At 38.8% G+C, this 27,858-nt stretch overlaps 1 long non-coding RNA gene across 1 annotated transcript; it reads left to right on the top strand.

Moving 5' to 3' along the window:
* Positions 1-27: 27 nt before the first annotated feature.
* LOC150078182 (uncharacterized) lies at positions 28-25,015 on the top strand. Its single transcript, XR_016547604.1, has 2 exons — positions 28-94; positions 24,835-25,015. It is a non-coding gene; the product is annotated as an uncharacterized LOC150078182 (long non-coding RNA).
* Positions 25,016-27,858: the final 2,843 nt, after the last annotated feature.

The raw sequence follows: 27,858 nt of genomic DNA, 5'->3' as shown, positions 1-27,858 counted from the left end.
TGGTATTTTGTGCACACTTGATGCATCTGCTGGTGTAGGTGTAAGTGTAGGAGGAAGCGAATGGGTTTCCCTTGTTGCGTGTCTACCGACTGGGGTGAGTTACCTTTCTTTTAACGAAGGTCACACGGGTACCAACGCAGTTTTGAACTATATTTTTGAGTCCCAGCTGCATCTCTGTTCCTTTTTTTGGATTGACAAAGTAGATGAAGAAAGGTTTTCTTATGAGAACCATAAAAGACCACACGGGAGGCAATAAGATTCATCCTTCCCGAATGTATTGCTCCGCCCTATGAACAAAAACGGAATACAAAGCATCAAATAACGTATATGGAAGAGTTAAAAGGTGAACTTTTGAAAATTCTCCTTTTTACTCTAAAGACGTAGTTCGTGTGCGCATCTTTATGTCGGGGCACACATGCTACCTAGATACAATTTACATAGTAAATGATTGACTCAGGAATTTGCGTTCAATAAGTTTTTGGAGGTGGGGAACGGTAGAGGTGCGTGTGTATATGTGTGTAATCTTGTCAGGCGGGTTGTTTTTGTTTCAAGAAAACTCCTTTAGTATTCTTGTTCTTCCACAACTAATTCGCTAGAAAAAGGTTCCAGCCACCAATTACTTCCTTTTTGCAAGAATAAAACAGGTCTTGAAGGGACGCAAATCTAAGTCTGCAAAGAGAGAGATTGCAGAAAAGGGCTTGCAAAAAGTAATTTCCACAAATAGACGTGTGTGACAGTAGAAGGAAACTGCTTTAAAGGAACGGTGTAGTGAAACTTGCCATCGCAATAGATAACTAACTACCACAAAAAGTTTTGGAATAAGTATATTAAAATAATCACTACCACGAAGCTTATTGACACTTCCGAAATCGATAAATTCCTCTCGTTGGAGCCTACCATCTTGGAAAGAAGTGAGCTCCTATGTGGGCTTGTACTTTGATTATACAAAGGTAGTTTGTATTTTCAAATTGCTAACGTCTGAGTTAGTTTTAGCATTACTTTTAAAATTTATTCTAAGCTTATAACAAGAAAGAAAGAGGGATGAAAAATTTTGAAAGAAAAAGAAAAGAAAAATGACAGCGTACAGAGCGGAGAAAAATTCATAGTATTTGTCTTTTCTTATTTATGGATTCAACTAATATACCATCACGTTGAACAGAACTGGACGTGTAGGTGGTTCTATTTATGATATATTCTAAACCAAAAGTTTCTTCGACTAGAACGACGCATACTTCGTTGTTGGTATTAAACCCATTTGCAGAAACCCTTAATGAATTCCTGGTTGTTTTTATACGTTTTCATGTTTGTTTGGGCAAATATACAAACATACGTTTGTTTGTTTGTCCCAAACAACTAGTGTTCTATCCTCTATGATAACCTACAGTTACAACAAGGAAGAAATACGCTGTGCTTCTGCATCAAGTGGTGTGTTTGTTCCAATTATCTGTAGCTGGTCATGCGACTGTTCTTCCAGTTTATCAAGCATCGCGGAGATAAGCATACCGATAAAGGCTTCCAGTTGTTGTGGAGATAGTTTCCTAGGACCTCTGTTAGAAACAAGACTATACTTTTAATCCAAAAAGTGATGTCAATATAACTTCAAAACATGCTAACTATCCTTTCTCCCGGAAACTCGGGTTTTGAGTCCAGCAAACAGAAAATCGACCATAGAAAACATTCAATTTACAGACAATATACACGGAGAAATATAGCCTTAGTTGCTGATACTCCTAAAACCCTACTATCATCCTTTCATGTTATGAGTGATAGATTGGCCAGGAATGCAACCGTATAAGGCACACAGCAGAAGATGATGCTTAACAGGTTCCCAATAATTAACAATAGAAAATCCATGTTCCTATTGAAACATTTTTAACGATAGATAGTCAAAAGATGTCTTAATCTTTTTTTTTTTTTTTTTTTTGTTAGTTGTTGGCGCATCGGCTTCTGTGGCCATAATGCACCTCCCAAAGTTTTTGCATTTTACTCTGATCCAAGCCCGAGGCGGAATTCCAAACCGCGACTTTGGAGTTTTTTTATGGGGCCAAGTGTGGGCAACGTTGGGCTCCAGCAGGGGTCTAGCGGCTAAATGGCCAGAAGAACAACGATACACAGCACTACACTCATACAATATCCATACACTTTTAAATCTCTGGCCTTCCCAGTGAACTGGTACGCCTACAATGAAAGCAACGCGGAAATGGCGGAAACCCCTGATGCCGTTTTATACTAAATACACTTTAAACTTACCTTTGAGTTGCCAGGCAGGCACTTTACCCACCTGGCTAGCCCGGTCGGCTTGTCTTAATCAGTTTACAGGCCAGGAGTCTTACAGTCCTTTGTGATCGATCATAGACTGATTGATTTTAAAGGATATCTTAAGAGTCAATTCACTTTCATATCTATAAAAATAACCGCGTTCGTTGTTCTGTAATTATCTTCTTCATTTTAGCCTCTGAATTTTATTCTCTACTCCGATACCTTCAGTGATCACTCACGTTAGCAGGACTGGTGTTATTTTAAGCAGTTTTATGTAACACAAGCTTATTTTGAATCTATTAAAAAGAGCCTTTTAACTGGTGATTCTTAAATGATACAATGTTCAGTCGGCAATAATTTCTTATCTTTAAAATAGCACATAACTATAGTATTTACCACTTACCTTCGCATATATTGTTGAATATATTCACATGCCAGTTCATCACTCTCTGCGATTTGGAAAAAAGGACACGAAGAGTATTCACTTTTCGTGTCCTTTTTTAAGATGAATATGGATGCACACACACGCACACATTCACTGTACTCTTAAAATTATTTGGACACCAGTAATGTTGAAACACTACATTTTTAGTATGAATAATGGCATTGTTCAATGAAGATTTTCCAACAGTTTGCAATAGCTTATTGCTTTGCATTCTTTATCAATTTGGTTGCCCTGCTCTGAACCTCTCCAGAAGTTATGTCTTTTTTCGGTGTGATCACCAGAATACATTATTCCGAAAGCCATTTAATTATCGTCTTATGTAGAAGGATAATGACGGCCTTCTCCCTATTGCCAAAGTTCCTAAATCCATAGACAGGACACCAAGTGACTTCGTAGTCGCCTGTTTACACTGCATGAAAAATTACATTTCTGAAGTCCTTCATCTTGGACCACTTTTAGCTCCTCTCTCCCTAGCTTATAAGCGACTTCTGGGTTTCTGTTCCCTAAATGCACAACCTTACATTTAGAAGCATTAAACCTTCTTTTTTCCTCAGATCAATCGAATACAAGGGCTGCCTTGTAGGACAACATGAAACGCACACTTGCATGGGATTGGCAAAGAAGCGGCATCATGGAACGTCCAAATGTCAATGTATGCTGCGTCATCTTGGGTTTACGCTACCACAACTAACAATGTGAACCCCGAAAAGTAACCCAACACCAATTCGCATTCTCATCCGGACTTTATTACTGGAAGAATAATGCAAGACGGCAGGGAACTGTGTTCCGGGCATTTTTGAAACCTGCATCTGAGACTCGAACGTTGTTTATCGCGAGTCGTTAAGGATTCTACAGAGTGATGAGTCGTTCTATAGAATCAATTTTCATTGTTTCATAATCCAACACAAAAAAACACAGCAAAATTGTTCAATTAATAGATAACACAGAACCAGAAGTCACACCGGATCGAAAAGACCTGAATTCGAATCCAATCAGTGACGTGAGAAATTTTTATGGGTCATTTTCACAACATGCCTGAGTTAATCGGTATCAGGGGAGGGTAGGATGTTTTTCTTTCGGAAACTCAGTTAGTTTTTTCGTCCAGAAAACAGAAAATCGACCTCAGAACACACGCAATTTACAGACATATACGGCTCAAAATTGCCTTGCTGATGCACCTGAAACCCCACAACAGTAGCAGGATCAGAACACGCAAAATATCCTGCTCAGGTGGCTAACAATCTAAACGAGTATTTTGCATCTACATTCACGCATGAGGAGTTATTCAGGAAGGAGAATGATGTAGGTAAAGTAAACATTGGCAGTGAGCTGGATGATTTTGTAATAACTGAGAGGAAAGTGGAGGAGAGATTGTTGAGGATAAACATAAAAAAGGCACCTGGGGTGGATGGGATCTATCCAGTTATATTAAAGGAGGCAGCAAAGGAAGTAAGCAAACCCCTAGCCATAATTATGAGAGCTTCTTTGGACTCAGGGGAGGTACCCATAGACTGGAGATGTGCAAATGTAACCCCAATTCACAAAGGAGGATCAAAGGCTGACACAAGTAATTATAGACCTGTTAGTTTAACTTCTGTTCCAGGTAAATTAATGGAGGCACTGGTTAAAGAAGCACTGCAGGATCATCTAGACAAGAATTCAGTTATAGCTGAGACGCAGCATGGTTTTGTTAAGGGCAGGTCTTGCCTGACCAATTTGATTGGATACTATGATGTAGTCACAAAAGAACTGGATGCAGGGAATAACTTTGATATTATATATTTGGATCTTAGAAAGGCTTTTGATACTGTTGCACATGGAAGACTGCTGCACAAATTGGAGCAGTGTGGCATTGGAGGCAAATTGCTGCTATGGATAAGGGGATGGTTGAGTGGCAGAAGACAGAGAATGGTAATCAATGGACACTGCTCAACGTGGACTAATGTTATTAGTGGAGTTCCTCAGGGTTCAGTGTTGGGTCCGTTGTTGTTTTCGGTGTTTATGAATGATACTGATGATGGGATATCAAGTTTTAATGTCCAAGTTTGCAGATGATACAAAGGTTGGCAAGGTTGTTAAGGACACCACTGACGCTATGCTGCTGCAACAGGATCTGGAAAGGTTGAACAGATGGGCTGAGAGGTGGCAAATGAAGTTTAACATTGACAAATGTAAAGTACTACATATGGGAAACAGTAACCCCAGAGCAACGTATCAACTCTGCGGTACTACACTGACAGTGGTGGAGAATGAAAAGGACCTGGGGGTAATTGTGCAGGCAGATATGAAGTTCTCTGAGCAGTGCAGACGAGCTGCAAGAGTAGCTCATGGTGTCTTGTCAATGATATACAGGAATTTTTCTAGCAGGGATAAGGAGGTGATTATTCCCTTGTATAAGGCAATGGTTAGGCCACATCTTGAGTACTGTATACAGGTCTGGAGGCCTCATTTCAAGAAGGATGTAGAGCTGCTGGAACGGGTACAGAGAAGGGCAACAAGATTATTGAATGGAACAAAGGGGTGCTCTTACGAAGAAAGGCTTAAGTTTTGCAAATTACAGAGTCTGGAGACTAGGCACCGGCGAGGTGATCTGATAGAGGTGTATAAGGCTTTGAATGGTTTGAGCATGCTCAATGCCAATGGGATTCTTCATCTTGCTCAGAATAATCAGCTCAGAGGGCATAAATTCAAATTGAGGAAGGACGGATGTCGGATAGATGTGTGGAAATTTGCCTTTGGCCAGCGGGTGGTTGGTTGGTGGAACCGACTTCCATCACTTGTTGTTGAAGTTGATAGCCTAAACAAATTTAAGGCTCAACTGGACAGGTTTTCGAGCGAACGGAGGGGTGAAATGGGAGTGGTGTTTTTTTTTTTTTTTTTTGGCTGATGCTGAATAAGCTTGCTTTCTTGCATCATATGCCTCTACTAATGCTAATGCTAATGCTAAAAATAATACTTTGAAATAATTTTTGACGTAATTACTCCATTACCCCCTCCTCACTTCTCGGATTATCCTTGAGCCATGTTGCATCGCCCCACCCAGCGCGGCAATCGTAACCCCTTGTAATGCCTGCGAAGACTCAACGACTTATTCAGGTCCCCCCCCCCGCACAACAATTCCACCGTTTAACAAGTTCCTGTTGGGCTGAAAACATTCTTTTGTAGACATAGTATGAGACAAAACCCGGTGAGCTGTAGTAGCAGAAGAACTGGAGCACCATGGCCTGAGTAGCCGGTACGCCAAAGATGTCCAAGGACGAGATAAGCAACGCTTCACTGTAGAACAGGGGTGTCAAACCCTGAAGTGCTTCTTGGGACACTCGCGGACCAAACCAATATGTATTCAGCCCACATCTAAATGGAATTAGTGTAAGAGAAATGAACGATATTTTCACATACTGCCCGTATACACGCAATCACCTGTGAAAAAAGCTGAAGAAGATTCATATGATTTATAAATTTTGTTGAAATTAATATTAAAAACTTAGATTTGAAAGTTTCGAAGGCTACTCAATAAACGCTTTAGCACCAGCAGGTCTAAAGCTGTTGTTGAGTGCAACTACACTGTATAATTTCATATATAAGCTGTCTACATTGTATGGGCCACAGCATAGCAGTTGATACGTATAATACAGTTATTATAGATGACTCAATTTAAATAACTTTATACGTGCAACCAACGTCTTTAGCTTTCTTTCATCATATTTCTTCTTTATAATTCCCAGTTTAATCTATAGAATTGTAATCAAATCACTTTGAACTTATTTAATATAAAATAAACACAATTCTTAAGAACTGCGTTACGTTTCAGGCTCGTTCGATTTTTATTTATTAAAGTAATTGATTTTTTGTTGTTTTTCAGCGATTAATAGAGGTAAAAATAAATAATAATCTTATTATCAATTAATCACTAACTTACAGTACATAGCTCACGTTTCTGCTGAGATTAACATGAGAAAATAGTAATAATTCGTTGTTTATGTATTTAGTAAATTGATAACAAAAAAACGAGTGCTTCAAGAAAACAATGTGTTTCATATATGCGCAGTAATTAAACCGAACTGTGTATTGGATATATTTACGCGATTGCCTCTTGAGTAGCACAGTGGTATGATGGCCGTTTTCCCCACACGGGGTGGAAAAGACTCGAGTCCCATCGATGACGAGAGGAATTTTTATGGGCCTTTTTCACAATGTGAAAAAGGCCCATAAAAGTTAGTAGGTCTCAGGCGAGGGTAGCGTGGTTTTTTCTCCCGGAAACTCGTGTTTTTCGTCCAGCAAACAGAAAATCGACCATAGAATACACGCAATTTACAGACAATATAACGCGATCGTCCTATTTTAGAGTGGTGGGAAAAAAAACGACACAATTTTATTAAAAAATTATATGAAAATTTTATATTGCATATGCATTTCGTAAGTTTTTTTCAATAATGACCTTGGTCAAGTTGAGCGCACAAAGAGGAAATAATCGTTAACACTTTTGGACACAAAACCCTCAATGCCTTTTAAAATAAATTACGTCACATGTTCTCAATTGGCATAGGCACTGGTGGTCTTATGTGTGTGCCCCCCCCCCGTTTCTTTATATTTATTATATTTTTGTTTCAAAAACAAAACATTACTATTGTAATTGCCTTCTCCTGAATGTACCTTCACAAAAGCTCACAAAAGCTAAGGATAAGAAAAAGAAAAACTGTTTTGACCCCTTCGGCAGGTTAAGTAGAGCTCAACCACCCTTACATGCAATTACCTGAGCCGCACGATCGCTCTGACCTGGGTTAAGGAACTACACACCTATTTTGAAGCCACATCGTCCGTAGCGGAGACAAATTCAGATTAAGGTAACTTATCATTAGCTGACGCCTTGTGTAACGGACAGAGGGACTTCTTGAGTGTGCAACGACGTCCTAATGAGACCACTTGGATTCAGCAGAGTGCTTTAATTACGTCAGAGGAAACTAATTAGTTTCCTCGGAAGATTAAAGGAAAACAGGATACGGTGGAAAATCTCCTGCGTGGTAGATGGCAGTGTTTGGCACAAATCGAGGTGTACGTTGATGGGAGAATCCATTTGTCCTGGAAACCAAGCCGCGGATTTCCTCTACCAAACTTGTAAAATACGTGCCGTTGCTAGGCAACGATGTAAATATTGCATCTTTTCGTTACTAAAGGTTATTACTGGAAATGTTTACCGGAGTTTATAGAGTAGAAAAAGGTCGACGAGTGTTGCAGATTTGTCCACAGTGTATATTTGAAAACTGCTTCATTTTCTGCTCGAGTGAACTGCCTACTCCAGTAATATATGCTCTTGAACTTTTAACTAACCTCTTTTAGAATTCGCTATTAGTTACTGATAATTTTGCGAAGGCAGTGTATTTTTAATGGTTCGCAATTTCTTTTCCTGTTTGTTATCGCCTAAGACAGATGTTTGAATTGCTAGTGGGCTTTCCGAGAAGCTTATATTTGAAAAAATAAATAAAAAAAAGTACGCATCGTGTGTTTTTTGTGTTCAGGCAACAGAATGCCACTGGAAGCTGACGAAGCAAATAACTATTATCCGCGCACTTTTAAAGAAAACTCTTTGTTACCGACTGCATTAAGTCTTGGAAATTGTCTTCCCTTAGGCCTACAAAGAGATAAGACTTTTTTTTTTCTTTTCTAGCCATCCTAATCTCTTAATTTTACTTCCTGTAGATGCAAAGTCCTGAAGGTAATGCATTGTCTAACTTTAATTCACTCACAGGCAGGTTCCACGCAGATAATTATCGATTTCTTAATAGTCTGAATCAACCCCGAGGACATAAGGTGCTTCCAACATTCTTTTTGATGGCCTATGGCCACCAGACAGACCAAATGTTAGCTATCTCCCGCAGCCACCTATCATTACGTGTGATCATTATACTTAATGCGACTATCCTATCACGTGTATAATGCCCTAATACCCCCCTCTCTCTCTCTCCCCCTTTTAATATTCTCTTTCTCTCCTATCTATCTAGCCTTATTGAATAGCAATCTATCATCTCCTGCTACACGTACTGCCTTTTCTTCCTATACTGACGATATCGTTTCTAAGAGGATGGTTGATGAAGAAGAAAAAGAGGAAAGACTGAATCGCCCTGAAAGAAAGACTTTTTGAAGGGTTCTGAAGTTTTCTGTTCAACTTGTTTACATGCCAATTGTTTGCTGTAAAAGCCATTTACAACCTGTAACTTTACTATCACTTTTAGATAATATCATAGCAATTTTTAGCTTTCGGAATCCGCCTGATTGTGTTATCTTTATTTCATACAAATACTCCTTATTTTAGATTATCTTCTGTTACTATTATAAAGAGGGTTCGTTTTGTTTGCACATCGACACCATTACTTGGAACACACGATCACCCCATCTCGCGTAATGGTTGATGATCGACTGTTATCATAGCAAACAAGCCACGTGCAAATTTTATACACATTTAACATAAATAGGCTTCCTGTCAAAAGCCTGTGCTTTCTGTTTTTCATCCTATGTTTATGCTGTCTTTTTATTTTTGCTGCTTTTTAGTTAATGCTTATGCTACCTATTTTTTCAGTCCCTGATTATTCTACCTATTTTTTTCAGTCCCTGATTCTGCTACCTATTTTTTTCAGTCCCTGATTCTGCTACTTATTTTAAGTGAATATGCTTATGCTGCCTATTTTTTACAGTCTGTGATTACGCTGCCTATTTTTTTTAGTCTGATTATGCTGCCTATTTTTTACAGTCTGTGATTACGCTGCCTATTTTTTTTAGTCTGATTATGCTGCCTATTTTTTAGTCTGATTATGCTGCCTATTTTTTTAGTCTGATTATGCTGCCTATTTTTTTAGTCTGATTATGCTGCCTATTTTTTTAGTCTGATTATGCTGGCTATTTTTTTTAGTCTGATTATGCTGCCTATTTTTTAATCTGATTATGCTGCCTATTTTTTTAGTCTGATTATGCTGCCTATTTTTTTAGTCTGATTATGCTGCCTATTTTTTTACCTAAAACCAAAAAAAATTATAAAGGAAGAGATTCGCCTGGTAGCTTTAAATACGTGATTTTCTTTCGTCCATTTATCACATAATTATATATGCTTACCTTCCGACACAAACACGCTGTATAAAGACATTACAATGCTGCTAAAATAAAACATTGAGTGTGTGCGTGCATGTGTGTGAGTGTGTGTTTTGGTGAAAAGATGAGTGTTTAAAAAATAAATAAAATAGGGAGCTTCTTAAGAATTCCTGGTTTAAAATGCTATCGAAAAATACCGAGAGGGGAGGGCTAAGTAGAATGACGAATAAGACAGCAGGGATGGAAGACTACTAAGAGAAAGGGATGGGAGAAGTGATGAAAAAGACATTTCTTGAATAGCTTTTGTGAACCTTTCAGAAACACGATAGGCTCCTGGAGATTTACGTTATTGATTCTCTGTCTTCCTCCTTGCATTAACACAATAGTCCGCTACAAAAAATATCTCGAGTTGTTTACGTGGAAGGACTCCGTTGTCGCCCGCGCGCGCGCGTGTGTGTGAATGCATTCCCAGTACTATCGCGGATCGATAACGCGCTTGAAGGAGAGACGCAGAGATAGTGTGTTATCCGAGCTGTCATCCTATTGGACGTCTGTAGTGGACTTTAATTAACTTGTGTTCTTTTTGTTCGACGTGATGTGGGAGTACAGGAAGAGAGACAAAGAGAAAGAGAGAGAGAGAGAGAGAGAGAGAGAGAGAGAGAGAGAGAGAGAGAGAGGCGGAGGGTGAGGGTACAGGCAAGCGGGAAAGTAAGGAAAGTAGGTAGAAACAATGAGTGGATGTAAGGAACACAGATACTGGAGCAGGAAATAATGGCACGATGCGGGCGGAGATGAAATGCGACAAATCTTTAGAGAAAGGATGAAATAGTTCAAAGAGCAAGACAGATAGAAAGTAAGAGAGAGAGAAAGAGAATAAGATGAGTAACCGGTACACAGGCAGATAATCACAACAGAATTAGGCGCAGAGGAAGAAAAAAGGGGATAGGGAGAGATAGGGAGAGAAAGACAGGGGGAGAAGGAGCGTGAAAGAGAGAGAGGGAGAGAAAAAGAAAGAGATGGCAAAAGAAAGAAAGAGAGAGAGAAAACAAGAGAGGGAAGAAAGAGAAATATAGAAAGTAAAAGGAGAGAGAGACTAGAAATATACAAAACTCTAGGTGATATATTTAGAATGAGGATGAAAACATTGTGTTATGATAAAGTGTAGTAAAGTATGCGAATCTGATGGTGTCATAAGGACAGCATTACAGGCAGAATCGTGAAACGTCTGACAATAATCTGTAATTCTTAAACTCAGATTACCCTCCTTAGGTTGAAGGAGGTTACCCTCCTACACACCATTTCGCTGAAATAATAGTAAAGGTATTCGCTATATAGTGCAAGAAAGCTACAGGCTTATGATGCACTGGCAAAAAAAAAAATAGATAAGAAAACACAAATTACATGCGTCCCTCCTCACACAGGTAACTTATCCAGTTGAACTTTGAATTTATTCAAAATGTCAGCCTTAACTACCTGCGAGGGCAACTTGTTCCATCAATCAACATTTCGCTGGCTAAAAGAAAGCTTCCTACAATCTAATCTAAACTTCAACCCCTGTAATTTGAATTTATGATCAATAGTTCTGGAATGCTTAATAACAGTGAGAATTACACCTTCATTCATTTTACTAATCCCTCTCAGAGCCTTATAAAGCTAAATCAGGTCACTTCTGAGGGGCCTGGTTGCAAAACTCTGTAACCGTATGAGTCTTTCCTCATACGGTTGTCCTCGATCTCACCATTCGAGTTGCTCGTCTTTGGACCCTTTCAAGAAGCTCAATGTCCTTTTTTTTTCAGATGAGGTTTCTATACTTGAACAAAGTATTCAAACTGTGGTCTTACAATTGACTTATTACAGTGGGATTATGGAATCCCTGTCTCTACAGGATAGCGTTCGATAAATCATGGATAATGCAACATGGGCTTTCCTGACTGCCTGTTTACACTGTTCAGAAAACTTCATATCTGCTTGTATTGTCTCCCAGATCCCTTTCTTCTTCTACTCTTTTTAATTCAACTCAACCAAGTGTATAATTTATTTTGGGGTTGCTCTTCCTTGCATTTTGATGCATAAAAACAAAACTGCCGCTTTTCTGACCATTCCTGAAGCCTGTTCAAGTCATCCTGAAGGCGAGCTGCTTGACACTGATCATTAACGACTCTACCAATCTTTATGTCGGCTGCAAATTGTGACATCACGCCTTCTATTCCTTCGTTTATGGCATTTATGAAAATGAGAAACAACAGTGATCCAAGAACCGATCCTTGAGGGACCCCACTCCTGATGTGACACCAGTTTGAAGAATATCCAGAATCTCTTAGAATCTTACCAGTAATCTCAACCTGTTCAAGCTTAAGCAGTAATCTCTTATTAGGGATCAAGCCAAATGCTTTGCTAAAATTCAAATAAATTATGTCGAAATTGTTCCCTACATCCAGCTCATGACAAACTGTGTCAAAATAGCCTATTAAGTTAGTTAAACATGATTTTCCCTTAACAAAACCAAACCATGTTGTGTCTTTCAGAATACCTTATCTATCTAAATGTCCCTGGATTGCATTCTTAATCATTGCCTCTTAAGGTTTTTCCTACCATTCAAGTCAGACTACCCGGTCTGTAGTTACCAACTTCACTTTTAGAACCACTTTTATATATTGGCGATATGTTAGCACTTCTCCAATCCAAAGAAATTTCCCTCGAGTCCAAAGATGCCATCATAATTAACCTCAGTGGTTCAATACACTCTCTGCGGTCTCTCTCAAACCTACAGGAATAACGTACTGCCTTCCTTATGTGATGAAATGTAAACTTTTGCGAACAGCGTTGTTTTTGAAGTTTTACAATTACAAGAAAAGAATCGCATATACAGTTTATCGTAAGCTGCTTACAGCATTGTATCTTTCATTTTGGCGTACCCTGGTCCCAAAAACCCCAGGACCTGCTCTGTCGATGCTAACTTGGAAACCAGGAAACGGCATTGGCTGTTTACAAAAAATCCAAGGAGACATAAAGAGAGCTAACACAGGCACTTAGTTGCCTGTGTTTGCTGTTTTGAAAGAATGTCTAGAAATATGGAAATGTTCTCTTAAAAAATTAAGGCAGGACAGTAAAATTGGGCTAACGAATTACTGTAAATATCTACAGACTGAAAATTGGGCTTGTCGCTGTAAATATACCTTCATCAATTATATTGATGAAGGTATATCAGGCTTAATTTCCAAGTTTGCAGATGATACAAAAGTTGGCGGGGTTATTAATGATAGTAATGACAGTGTGCTACTGTAACAGGATCTAGAATAGTTGGGCAGATGGGCTGAGAGGTGGCAACTGAAGTTTAACATTGACAAATGCAAAGTACCGCATATGGGTAGCAGTAATCCGAGAGAACTACGATTGACGCATTTCGGTCACGTAATGCGATCGAATCCGTTGGAAAAATCGATAATGTTAGGAAAGGTCAGTGGAACAAGGAGAAGAGGTCGGCCAAGAACTCGCTGGCTCGACACCATCAAGGGCGACAATGGCATGAGCATGAAGGACTTGAAAGAAGCTGTGGAAGACCGGACAGCATGGACGCAGCTCGCCCATAAAGTCTCTGAAAGTCGGCTGCGGCTGAAAACAACTACAGAGAAACGTTCCGATTGTGTGGTACTACACTCAGGGTGGTAGAGAATGAAAAAGACCTCGGGGTAATTGTGCAGTCAGATATGAAATTTTCTGAGCAGTGCAGACAGTCTGCAAGAGTAACTCACGGTGTCTTGTCAATGATATACAGAAATCTTTCTAGCAGGGAAAATGGAGTAATTATTCCCTTGTATAAGGCAATGGTCAGGCCACACCTTGAGTACTGTATACAGGTCTGGAGGCCTCATTTTAGGAAGGATGTAGAACTGCTGGAACGAGTACAGAGAAAGGCAACGAGATTCGTGAGGGGAATGAAAGGGGTTGCTCTTATCAAGAAAGGCTTAAATTCTGCAAATTGCCGTGTCTGTAGACTAGGCACCTGCGAGGTGATCTGATTGCAGTGTATAAGGCCTTGAATGGGTTGAGCAGGCTCAATACTGATGGGATTCTTCCTCTTGCTCAGACTCTTGCTCACTTGAGGAGGCATAAATTCAAATTGAGGAAAGACAATTGCAGAAAATAGATGTGTGGAAATTTGCCTTTAGCTAGCGAGTGGTTGATTGCTGGAACAAACTCCATCTATCGTTGTGGAAGTTGACAGCTTAAATAAATTCAAGGCAGAACTAGAAAAACTTTTGGAGTGAATAGATGGGTGAAATAGGAAGTTTTTTTTTTTGCTGATGATGTATAAGCTTGCTTTCTTGCATCATATGCATTTACTAATTCTAATATCTACAGCCGATCTGAAATATAATCATTCAACAATGATTGTATTTGAAAAAACAGACAAAACGTTATCAAAATTTAAAATCGTGTATAACAGCTGCCAGAAATCGACTAAACCCAGAAGAGAGAAAATTGGTTTTCTCAGCGAAATCTGGTGGCAGAGTATGCGAAGAAAACTCCGCTATACAAGTTATTTTCAGAGGACATTTTGTCCTCTGAAAATTCATAGGTACCATCATCGAAACATACTTCCACCAGATGTCTCGGTGAAAACCAATTTTCTCCCTTCACATAAATTTCCGGTTTCCGAGACACCACAGTTCAGCTTTCTTTACTTAGCTGCCACATCCAACGTAGAACACGTACACAACGAGCAATTTATTGACTACCGCGGGTGCAACATTACCAAATGCCACACGGATTCCTCGGATTGACCGTAATGAAAAGAATCATGTTTCACACACTGCGTGGACCACGTACTTTAATTGTTGCCCATACCTATCATTCATGCTGCTTAGCTCCTTTACTTTTTTTCTGGACCCAAAGTGCGTGGCCCATAAACCTGTAACAGTGGAGTTCTGTTACAGCATTTTTTGATGTTCGTTCCACTTTCAGAAAAAAATATATCTACGTGAAAAGAATAAACAATCAGCTCTTATTTCGCAGAGAGTACTTTATCATTTGAAGTGTGGTGTCAAGGGATAATATTTGGGATTGGACAACTGATGGCACGACAAGTAGGTGAATACACTGAACGAGACTTTTTGTTTATTGAATGTGGAACTCTGATGATTGAGAACACGTCGGTGAAATTTGATTGTGATTTAAAAAGCGTTTCATTCTACTAAATTTATTTACTTTTGGTATTTTAATTCGCTTTCTTTTTAAATTAATTATTATTTTAATTATTAAAAATACTTAAAATATGCAATTAAAATAAAAAATATTTTCTTTAAATTTGGAGAAAAGTCTCAAAATTAGCACTCTTTTTCTAAAGGATTTAGCGTCATTTCTGGTAGCAGTCGCGCCCTATCTTTGCAGGATTCCATCCTGATGTTTTTCCCTGTGTGGGAATGAATACTGAAAAGATAGGGTGCAAATGCTGTCCGAATTAATGCTAAATAAATCCTTAAGAAAAGAGTGCATAATCTGAGACTTCATTATTGATAACACCAACACTTACATTTAAGAGCTTATGCACTGCAATTTTTGATTCCAAGTAATGGTTTTCTTTAAGTTGATATATTGGACGAGAGCTAATCAAATCACCTGGACCTTAATTAGTACACCTGCCCAATGCATTCTACACACGAAGTCTCGAAGTTTGGTTCTAATTGTGGTAATTTTCTACTTGTCTCGAATCCAAACGTGTTCAAATATTATATTCTTGTCACGAACCCGTAAGTAATATGGTAAGCCATTTCAGTGTTGTGCAAGTATCCAGACTACCACTTTACTGTAGGCATTGAGAGACAGAATTAGTTTTAAACGAATTAAGGAAGGGGGAGGGGACACGACAAAGGAATGTTCGTGTCCAGATCACCATACTGAGTGGTATGAGAGAAAGCCATCAGTCTGTTGGAAAATAAAAATAAGTATAGCAACAGGCTTTAAGATAACTGGTTTTCTTGAGTTGTTGTTGTGACTTCCTTTTAAATACTCTATGCTTCGATAAATCTCAATTGACTTCTAATTAACGGAAAATAAGGAACAAGGGAAGAAGAAAAGATTAGTAAGGAATAAAAAATCCAGGTGTTGGCTTCGTGTTGCGAAGAGGGTTGGGAGAGGACAGGCATGAAAGCTGCAGTGTAACAGGTAATTGAAGTTGTTATCTCGTGTCCCACTGACTAGGGTTAAGGCCCTTAAAACATAAGACGTAATAGCCATGTCACGCTCCAGGCCTGCTTCTATAGAATCAGCATTTCCTATATAACGAGTGCACGTAAAAGCAACGAACCCACAGAAGGGTTTCTTCTAATGTTAATGATGTGCAAGTGTGCATTGTTCTCTCTCCAATTACCGACGAATCTCTCAAGGTCACAGGTCGCTTTAAGCAGAGAAGGTACGCAATAGCATTCATTGTGTACGTGCTTATCTGAGTTGCAGATGCATCTGATGAAGAGTTAGCTTAATTGCAGTTTCTGTCTAACTAATCTTCTTTCGATGTCTTGGAGAGAGCAACGTGAAAGATCTCTTTCTTTGGAAAATCAGTCCAGTTTAGAGGATGAAACTCGAGTTTCTGGAATAACTCGCTAGCGCTGTCCAGTCTCGAAAAATTTGGTTTATAAACGAACCTTTTCTGAACTTATTTTTATAATGGCTGTAGAGGAAGGTGTTATAACCACGAAATAAATCTCTGATCCTTAATAAATTGAAATAAAAGAAGCCTACCATTAAAACTGGATGAACAGCGTGAATTAGACACGTAAATTTAAAGGGTGTGGAACAGATCATTATCAATTACAGTTCTGCTAAGTGTCATGGCCGGTGAGTATTTGTAAAAGTAGATAGAATGGTTTTTCAATCAGGGCTTTCTTGCCTAACACTCCTTTGTTGACCCAATAAGTAAGCTCAGATTTCCATATAAAACTGAAAACTGGAAATATACGCCTATCTTTTCCCGGTGTTTTGTTTTTGTTTCAGTTTCAACCCACCAAGATTAAATGTCACGATCACCGGACACTTCGATTTAACCTATGTACGCCTTAAACAACCTAGAAAATAATATCCGATTTTCATTTTATTTTTTCTTAAGAAATAAGGCAATTCCTTTAAACCGCCCTTAGTTTATAGGGATGAAGATACGAAACATTTTTTGTAGCGAAAAATTTTAAATTAAAGGGATGAAATGTCGAATGACCAAAAAAAAAAAACCTAACCAAAGCTGAGAGTCTCCATCCAGAGGACAACAGCTGTAGTCATTAGTTGCTGAGACAGAATACCAGTCACTGCAATACCAGTCCTTTGAAAAAAGCTGGAGTTGAATATTAATATCAAGAGCAGATGGATGATTCACACACGCTATACTTCTTTTGTCATAACTCGGACATCAGCAAATAAATTGGAAATTCGTCATTGAAAAACTAGAAAAAAAAGAGCATACTCGGAACGATAATATTCTTAAATACGAATCTAGTTGTTATAGAGGACTGAAGTAAAAAAATAAGGGGGGGGGGGAAGGAATGGCTTATGGTGCGGAACACTAATTCATCCAGTGAAGGTCATCTGATATGACCTGATTTGTGAAGCAAGAGAAAGTCCTGGGAGGCCATTGTTATTATTGCAATGTTTCTGAAGCGACATTCTAAGCATGCCTGACCTCAATTTACTCCAAGCTCCTTGTAGGATCTGCAGCTCTACTTCAATTGTTTTTTTGCCCAACTGCAAACATGAAGTCCGAAAGTGTCTCGAAGCGAATAAAACAAGATGCGCAGATGTCCTGCCTTATAGAGTATTGGATGTCCTTCGGAAGCTTGTATATTCAGATGAGCACAAATGTTATTTACAGCTCCATTGCTAAACTTAAAAAAATACAATTTACAAAAGTTCTGTCTGTCCGTTTAGGAAAATATAAAAAAAAATGTTAATTTTAAAAACATTAAAAAATCCAATTGAAATGTTTTTTTAGGTTTCAAATGTTTTCAGCGGAACTCGTGTAAATTATGTACATGGAGTAATGACTGTGGGACATACGCAGTAGCCAAAGGATCATACTATCAGATCCAACCTATCAGACTGGCAGATGGCCCCCCAAGTGAATCTTATTGAATTCTTGAAGTTCTCGATAGGCAGACTCCTATAGCATATCCAGATGACTTGGTCATTACAAAGCACATCACGCATTTAGTTTTAGACTGTCTCATAAACGTTCTCATAGTCGTGGTTAATGACAGGATTCAGAGTATGCTGGGGAAACAAGACCTAGAGAAACTAGACAGATGAGCTGTGAAGTGGCAATTGAGGTTTAACATTAATAAATGCAAGGTATTACATATGGGCATCAGAAATCTCAGATTCGTGGAGTTTTGTTAATGATACGTGGGAAATTTTCCGCATGGATAAGGAGGTGATTGTCCCATTGTATAAAGCAATAGTTAGGCCACATCTTGAGCGCTGCATACAGGTCTGGAAGCGTCAGTTTAAGAAAGACGTGGAGCACTTGGAACGGGGGAGCACACGAACACAAAGGGTATTCTTACCAAGAAAGGCTTTGGTTCTGCAAATTGCAGCGAAAGTAGGCATTTGCGAGGAGACCAGATTGAAGTGTGGCTTTGAATGAATTGAGTAAAGTCAAGTCAATGCTGATGGCATTCTTCCTCTTATTCAGGCTACACATATTGAAGGGGCATAAACTCAAATTGGGGAAGGATCGTTATAGGGTAGATGCGCGAAAAGTTGCTTTGAACCGGAGGGTAATTGATTGCTGTAACAAATTTCCATTGGTGGTGTAGAAGTGGGTAGTTAATTTTATTCAAATTTATTCAAACTGGTAGTTTGAATAAATTTAATCTAAAGAAGAATGAAATTAGTTTTTTTTTTTTGACTGATGCTGTGCAAGTTTTCTTCCTTGAATCATTTTGCTGTTTCTAATACTAATAAATGAGGATACTTTCATATCCACACGATATATGAGCGAAACCTTTTGAGTTTCTCTAAACCGGGAAACAAACTTTTTTCTCGATCTCACTTATTATTTTGTTTTTAATATTTAATGCAGAAATAAAGCCCAAAAGGGGAGTAAGCTTTGAAATATGAATCCCCTTCGCAATGGTGAAAAATGATTGCGTTCAGCGTAATAAAAGATGAGCTGAGCTGCCCCTGGCATTACATGCCTTATGAGTTGCCGGAGAAAATGGAATGACTGTTGGCACCAAGAGGGTAGGTTCATTCTCTAAAACAGCACATCTAATGGACTGTTGTTCCGAATGAACGTTCATCTGCTGTGAAAGTATATACAGAGTGCCAAACTGAGTGCAAGACAACCAGTCAATCGCTAGACATGGTGAAAATTAAAAAGTAAAATGTACCAAGAGAGAGAGAGAGAGAGAGAGAGAGAGAGAATCCTGCATACCATTAATTCTATAATGGACTCTTCAGTGGGTGTAAATAGGAGTTGAAAATCATATCCGTGTTTATGAGCTGGTTTGCATGTTCCGTGGGCAAAAAAAAAAAATCCTACTCTCACTGCCTAAAATCGGCTAAATCTAACAGAATCGAATACCTTGCAGGTGTAAATCATTGATTCCAGCTAATCCCTCAGCCCCAAGAATTTAGGGATTAGATAGTCTACGACTGCAAAACTGCTCTGGTTTCTCGCAAACTGCCTTTCCTTTTGAACTTTAATCTCATGTCGTTTCCTGTTGTGGCGAAAGGAACACAAGACAAAGGACTGGACAGTGTAGAAGATTGCGATAACCCTCGTAAAAACTGCAGTAACCCTTAGTAAAAAGTTTAAAGAAGTTTTCCGCCCCCTGTTTAGTTGAGGCGATTCTTTATTGCTTGACGCCTCTCTGTTTTATTTGTTCTCATTTGACTGACAACTACTCCAGGCTACATCCTAAGCTTGGCTCGCCCTAATTCGCCCACACAGTTGGAAACGTCCCTGACTATATCGTATGGTCCATCATTTCTGTTTTGAGTTCTGTGATGCTGTACGATAGTGCACTCAGTATTGCGTTCCAGAATAGTTTATATTTCTTTTATTATAATTATCTCACTAGGGGTTGTCCACAGGATCAGTCCTTACAGGATTGCAGAGGATGCAATGTCTCGGGGTTCCAGATTGAAAAGTCCCAGCAAGGGAGAGCCGTAAATTCTCATTTAATGTAATTAGGCTGCTGATTTGTTGAACGAGGGGGTGACACAATGTGGTGTCCCTGAAGCTAGTATTCTTCCCTCCCCTCTGCAAGTTGGTTCGTTCACATCCTTATATTTGAAAAAAAAAAACTCTGCTTGTCTTGTCCCACCCCCTCTCGGGGATTGGGATTTTTAAATATTGCTGCGCCACCGTGTTAATTCCTGAAGTCCGAGTCATTGCGCAATCTCCAAATGTAAAGCCATTTGCCCCGTTCTGTGCATGCAGACTCTGACCCGGTCATTTTCCAAGGTCACCTTGTCGCTCGAGCGACGTTTATCTTGTTGATTCAGTAGTAAGTAAACGTTCATCTTATTGGCGGACTCAACTTTAGATGCTAGAGAATGGCAGAATTAAGCTAAGTATGCCCAAAGGTTTATCTCGCATTTAAGAACCAACCTTGAGCACTTCTTCCCTCCCTCACTCTGTCAGTTGTTTACGACTCATATTGTTGCTTCGGACACGATAAACCTGTCGTCGTCACCGATAAAATGTTCCTCCTTGAGCACTGCAGCCAAGTTAGGAAACGACTCTTGATCCGAAGCAGATCATCCCTTACGCGCATATCTCTCTTATGCTTCGTCTTTTCCTTGTTTACAACCCCCTTTCCCCACCCCTCGCGTTATCAACCGCGTAACTGCTGATCGGCTGTTATTTAAAGCGCATTTTGAAGTGTTTGTACACCTTCGTCCTCCACATACCCAGAAAGCAAATATCAACTTCAGCCATTGGAAAGTGGCTGTTCCGATAAATAGCTACCACCCCCTCCAGCCACAAGTATTATTGAAAACAAACCAAGGACTTGAGCGATTCTGTTTATTTTGTTATTAGAAACATTTAGACGAAAATTTGGATAAATTGATAAATGAGAGGGACAACTGGTTGTTCCCCCTCTCCCTCAAGATGGTTAGTATGTAGTGCGCATATTCTGGATTATATAAGGAATTTAAAGATACAAATATAAATAAACTTTAATGATAATAATTAATTATTCTTGTTTAAAATCGGAAGCGATGGGAAATGAAGGTAAATTCACGACTGTGTCTGCACATGAGCAAAACACTAAGCGATTGGAGCGTGGAGTACAAATGTAAACAAATAATCGTACAGTGCATGCCACTGGCATTGATCGGTACCTTGTTTTCTCCAACAACCTTTCGATTCTCGGATCTCAAAAAAACAACAAAAAGGTCTTTCATCATCACTAATGTCAACATTTGCGGTGTTGCAGGAAAAAAAGCATCTTTTGTTTGATTCATTTGCTTGTAAGTTATAAATACAATCTGTTCAACTAACAAACAGTCAGATGATGACGAAAGCGATAAACTCATTGAACCACACCTCGTGACTCATGGAAAGAACAGTACGTGGAGCTGGAGTTCAAGGCGAGAACAGAACTTGTATTGTTTGATTCAGAAATTGCCCATGTTAATTGCTCTGATTGGCCCCTGGGGCAAAAGACTTAAAGGGGAAACGAGAAAACTTCCCATACAGTCACCAACCAGAATAGAATAATAAATCGGCCTTATATATACGCATTTTTTCAACCTGGGTTCCGTGAGCACCGAGTTCATTACCTATTGTGCAAATCCAGTTTCTATTTAAACTGACTGACGCTCGATGACAAAAGGTTGGTCCATTAAAATGCTCGCCATCGTGAAAGGTTGAGTACCCCTGTTATAAATGGTTTTTAGTGTCTTGAAGGAACATAATGGCACATGTAGAACATTGGTATTCAGGCTGCCATCAAATGACTGCCGAGTGGTGAATTTTAGTGAATACTTATTGATAATACTCCAACAGAAGAGTAGATTTAAGGTAAAATGAACTAAAATAATAAATAAACCAAGATTCCGAAATTTCTGTGATCCTCAGAGTTAAAAAATAAATGAGTAGCACTAATTCTATTCTTAACTGTTCAAAAGTTCTGTTTATAAACTATAGTGATGCTTAAAAGTTGAGGAACAAACAAAACTTTAGTGAGCCATTCAATTTAATGTGTCTAAAGAATGGACAAACCTTAAATTGCAGTTATGCATTAGTGGCCAAAAATGGCGCGTCACCATGGAAAAATATCCTAATAAAACATGTAATCTACGTGGCTGAGAACGAGAGTGTTAATTAGTGTTGGGAGTTCAGTACCAATTTCCATTCTTGAGTAAAGGACAGTGCAACGTCATTGAGGTTTGTGGGATGAGTCCTGTGACTTGCAACTCGCCTGCCTAGAATATCCCACACATGCTCTATTGGATTAAAGTCCGAGGATCTCTGAAGGTTGTTGTTGTTGTTGTTGTTGAAGAAGGATTTTAGGAACATCAGCCAAATTTTTCCCTTGTATACTGTAGTAAATTGTGTGGATTCTGTGGTCGATTTTCTTTTGCAGGACGAAATACCCGAGTTTTCGGGAGAAAAAAACCACGCTACTTTTGCCTAAGACCAACTAACTCAGCCATGTTGCGAAAAAGGTCCATAAAATTCCTCACGTTATCGACGGGACTCGAACTCAGGTCTTTTCCACCCGGTGTGGGGAGGACGATGATCCTACTAACTGTTCTACCCACGAGGGTCCCTCTGAAGGTATTGGAGAATTATTTTAATACTATTCTTGAAGCTGCGTACTATAGCTTACTTTAATAAAATAATGTTACTGCTACATAACAATAATAAGTAATTTATCACGAATGTTATCTGCAGGGCCCCTTTGAGTGAACTGTGTGTACAATGCGTGGATAAATTTGATAACAAAAAAAAAAGAAAATTACCATTATCGAGTTTGTCAATGTGAGCGGTATTAGGCGTAGTGGAACTTTTCAGAATTAAAGAAGAATGGCACCTATTTAGCTTCATCGATAGATATTAATAGAATCAATTAGGTACAACGCACACGAATCTCGAACACAAGAAGATAGCAACAGAGCAGTTCCAGTTATACACTACGTACACGAGATTAAAAAATAAAGTACACAACTGGAGTTTGCCTTTCTTCTGCCTACGTCGTGCGTTATTAGAGGACGAAGTGTAGGTCGATCGATAGCGATCGTTTGCATGCTGAGACCGCTTTATTAAGAGAATGCAGCAACGAACAGCTGATACAGAAAGTAAATTATTAATACACAGTTTGCCATTGCAGTTGCGAGTCCTGTGCACACACAGATTGCGTGCAGTTGGTGTGCCACACGCTTGGTGGTGTATCGCTGGAAATGCAGTATTATTGACCTCGCTAACGAACCAGCACGAGGTGATAGTGGCTGAACACTCCTTCACTTCCACGTATGTTGAAAATCCTTGGCCTACGTGAGACGTCCTGCTAATGATGACACGTGCAAAAGACAGCGGAGGTTACACGTATGGCTTCAGTTTCCCACAGTCGTGAAGCAGTCATTTTATGCTAAGTCATGGTGGTGTTTAGCATTCGTGGAGACTACACCTCTCCATTACTTCTGTTATCGGTCCCCTACATTTTCTGCATTTTTATTATCAAAAAACTAGAAAAAATCCGAGGCCACCGTGCTTCGTAAAGTGAATTTTCTCCTTATTCGGTAGATACAAGAAGACAGAACACATTGGCTTCAGACAGGATACATAGAATGACACTTCGCTTTTCAAAAGACATGAGATCTCAAAGATCGGCTGCATTTTCGAAAAGTGACTGTCAGCGCCAGTATTGCCAACTTTATATAGCATAAATTACAAATGCATATTGAGGAGATTCAGTAATTAAAAGGAATTTGGTTATAAGTGTACGATAGGTCTTTGCATCCCCAAAAATTGAAATTTCATCTTTTGTATTGACTTACTCTTCTTATATACAGAGTAGCAGGAAAGTTTGCACACGCACGTTTAAACTATAATAATTTTAAATACGTATAAGATCTCATTTAAAACAACATACAGAGATCAGTTAGAACTACATTTTCCCTGGACAAGTTTGTCTAGTTCTGTTTTTTCAGATACAGCTCTCAAATGTAAAAGACCTTGGTTTTAGAAATGCTGAACCGTTACTTCAATGAAGACGATTGGAATCCCATTGGGATTATTCAAGAAATTCCTCCATTGCTTTCCCTTTCAACGATCATTATTTAGTCGCAAGAAACAACATCCTAGTGGAACAAAAAAATGTCATTTTAGCCCCCCCTCACATAACTCATCTGCCCAAATGTAATATGATCATAAACTGCGTGTGTTGTCTGCTCGATTTGCTTGTTTGCTGGACAAAAAAACCCTATCCACACCTGAGACGGACTAACTAAGTCATGGATTAAAAAAGCCCATAAAAGTTCCTCGAGTCATTGATAAGATTCGAGCCCGGACCTTTTCCACCCAGTGTGGGAAGGACGTTGGTTATAACCACCGTGCTACCTCAGACCTTCCTAATGGAACACAAATCAATCATTATAGTCAGAATCCCGATGTAGTATTAATATAAATGCTACTTGTAGTCGTGTCTGGTTAGAATCTGGCCTTGACACATTGTTCAACCTTTTTTTTTGGTAAGAGTGCTGTCTGAGAAAGTTACGCAATAATTAAAAAAATAATAAGGTAATCATCCCAGCCACAAGACAAATAGAAACACATGCTCAGCATGTAAGGTATAATCAATCTCCTTATGCTAATAATCCGAGCAAGGTTTGGACAAAGTTATCAGCACCATTGTCTGGTCACCGAGACCAAATGAATGATTTCTACAATGATTAGATTTCGGTATTTGTCACTTCATTTTATATTTATTTATTTGTTATATTCTTTATTGTATAGTTTTGTTTACCACTTTACCTATTACCAAAAAAGATAATATTTTGTAAAATAAGGGAATAATTTGTTTTATTTATTTATGTCTTTTTTGTAGAACTCAGTTGTGAACCAGATGTATTCGAACAAGCGTTTTCTGGGCCAGAGGAACTAACGACAATAATGGAGGCATTTCGAGATTTCACAGAAGAAGCTGTGACTGAGACAAAAAGGATGAGTGATATCACCTAAATGACCCAAACTTTCGCAATTATGTAAAGGAATGAATGGAGATAACATAGAACACTTGCTTGAAGCGTCCTAAAAATATTGAAAACTATATTTTTGAATTAACAAATTAAAAAGTTTGTTATTTTGAACGTGTCATAATTTATATTGTGTGTGTGTGTGTGTGTGTGTGTGTCCAACTTTGTCGGCCACAATGTCATGGTTTTCTTCCAGATACTTTGGGTTTTTTATTCAATAAAACAAGAAAATCTTCCACACTAAACAGAGAATTTACAGACACGACTTTACTGATTTCTCATGGTCTTGATTGCATATCTCAACGCAAACTCGTTCGAATAAGTGATTTTAAACTAAAAATGGAGTTGTTAATCAATAAATTGGATCCGTCTTTATTACAAACACAGTATACACGTTATGACAATCAGATTTCTCGATGTAATACCCACCAATGTTCATAGCAAGCGGTTGAAAGTGGAAAATTGCATCGTCAATATCTTCTGGCAGCACTTCCTGTGCAGTTTCACGGAAAAATTTGTTAATTCAGCTCTAAGTCAAGCAGAGTTCAAATGTTTCCCCGATAGACTCTGGACCAGATATCCAAGAAGCAATTAAACTCGTGTGAATCGGGGTCAAGTGAGGGTGGTTGGAAAAAGGAATGGGAAATTGTGTGAAATGTTTTGAAGCAATCATGTAATTTGGTGAGCATGTCGGATGATTCACCATCCTTCATGAAGATAGTCAGGCGCAGACTGCCTTGTTCTTTATGGGCAGGAAAAACAATGTGAGCAGTTGATGAGAGCTCCCCCAAGGATATGCTATCACGGTCTTGGGCAGGCTCGTGTTGGGTTTTGTCGACTGTGATAAATATGTTAATATTGAAATTGGCTACAAATCCGCATCCTAGAAGATTGACTTGGTGCTTCACAGACATATGGAAGTGACCCGGCCCATATTTAACAATCATAGTGCAACGAACGTGATTGTTGAAATGACCTACTCCATATTCAACAATCACGGCTGTTTTGCACTATTTAAATGAAAATTGGTCTTGTCCAACTGCAGGATCTTCCAAAGCCACACTTTCCATCTCATTCTGTCCAGAACTATGAGATCGTTTGATGTTGCACAAAATTGGAGATAATGGACCTTGGAATGACGAGTTTTCACAAAAGCTTCGCTGCGAAATCAATTTTCGTACAAGGTACAAAAAATTAAGGACATCCCCGTTTTGTGCAACCCATCTGAAAAACAAAATCCCATCTTTTCTTTCTGCCAGCGAAGTTCATACACACATGATTATGGAGTTTCGGATGTTACTTTTGAGGAAGAAAAAAATTCAACTTTTTATTCGGCATATTATTTATCATTTTTTAAATAGATAAGTTTAACCTGACCTCCAGAACTAATTTTACAATTCCCATTGTCGTTCTCTCCCCCCTCCCACATCGAAGGAGATTGCCAAATTCCTTTTTCTTTACAACGGCCTTCTTTGTGGATATATTATTGTCTACGTTGGAAATTTTTTCTTACTTTTATGCTTTTGTCTCTAGTATTTCCAGTTTTTGCAAGACAGTGTCAGGTGTTCTCATTCTGAGTCATGCGAGGCAACATTGCAATCATATTTCCACGTACATTAGGGCGCAGAAATATAATTCTGTTATGTATGTTGATACAAACGAAAAGATGTAAGTAGAGAGTCCGCGTAGTTGTTAATCAGTTAACAGTGGACACCTTGGCACTAGTCAGTGGCATCGTGGAGATTCCACCAATCCAAACTTAGAAGCCAGTTTAGTACCTCATACTGGCTTCTGAGCTTGGTATTTGGATAAAGTGAAAACAACGCGAGCTACAAAGTAGATTTGCGGCCACTTGAGTTATTTATCAGAAGCAAAGTGCTGATTATGGAGGCCGATAATAAACTTTTGTACAGAGCACGACTACAGTCACACGATATTCAAAAGAGCTTACAACAGAATGACCAATCATTTTCATCAAAATTTACTGACGCTGTACACTAGATGGCAGCACAAGCACCACCAAGGATTGGGCTGTAATATTTTTGTTGTTTTTTGAAACGAGAAATCTAAAAAAATACATTACTGCGTTTTATATTTGCTAGAATTACTGTTGAATCCAGGGCTAAATTGCGAGGAAAAAGGTAGATTGGGGACGGGGGTCGAACTGATTATCGCTCTACGATTATTACAAAAGATTTTGCATGGGCTGTTTTTTACATTCTCTTTAAAAAGAGCTATTTTTCTATTACGTCCCTTCCCACCAAAAAAAAAAGATATGAAGGCTAGGTTTGTTTTTGTACAGGAAGAAGGAAATCTCCTCCCAATGAAGCAAATACTTATTCTAGTACTATTTATATGTTCGTTTACAAAAATCTACAAATTGAAAGAAACTGTTGGTCCTTTCCGATCCCTGGGGGTTTATAAATCTCCTTTGATGAGGATCATTGAAATGTTAAAGACAACCAGCGCTTGAGAAATGATGGAAGAATATCTTCCCTTACTAGGATGACCCCAACAAGAGAATATATAGGATGGTGATAAACCACCTTAATGTACAAAGATGTAAATGTCTTGGGGATTTTATTGTGTTATGAATCCCTTAATTCTGGAAGTCCATAAAAGCTAAGAATTCTGAGTATATACAATAGATCATGTTTGTCAACCCTCTCTATTTCTGAGGAACTAAAATGAGCAATAATTTCAACTCCCTTTCTGATCACAACACGTTTGTTTCCCTTATTCGCTTGAAAGTTTACATTTTGTGTTTTTAATTTATTATGGTCAAGGCTGGATTTACCAGGATGCAATGGAGCATTTATACAGGGGACTCCAAGATCCTAGAGGGGCTCAAACTGATTACTGTTGATCCACAAGCC

Source organism: Mastigoproctus giganteus, chromosome 11 (assembly GCF_048544385.1).
Source record: "Mastigoproctus giganteus isolate SK-2022 chromosome 11, ASM4854438v1, whole genome shotgun sequence".
Classification (NCBI taxonomy): Eukaryota; Metazoa; Arthropoda; class Arachnida; order Uropygi; family Thelyphonidae; genus Mastigoproctus; species Mastigoproctus giganteus.
The sequence above is the reverse complement of the archived record's forward strand: the minus strand, read 5'-3'. Positions and strand labels throughout refer to the sequence as shown.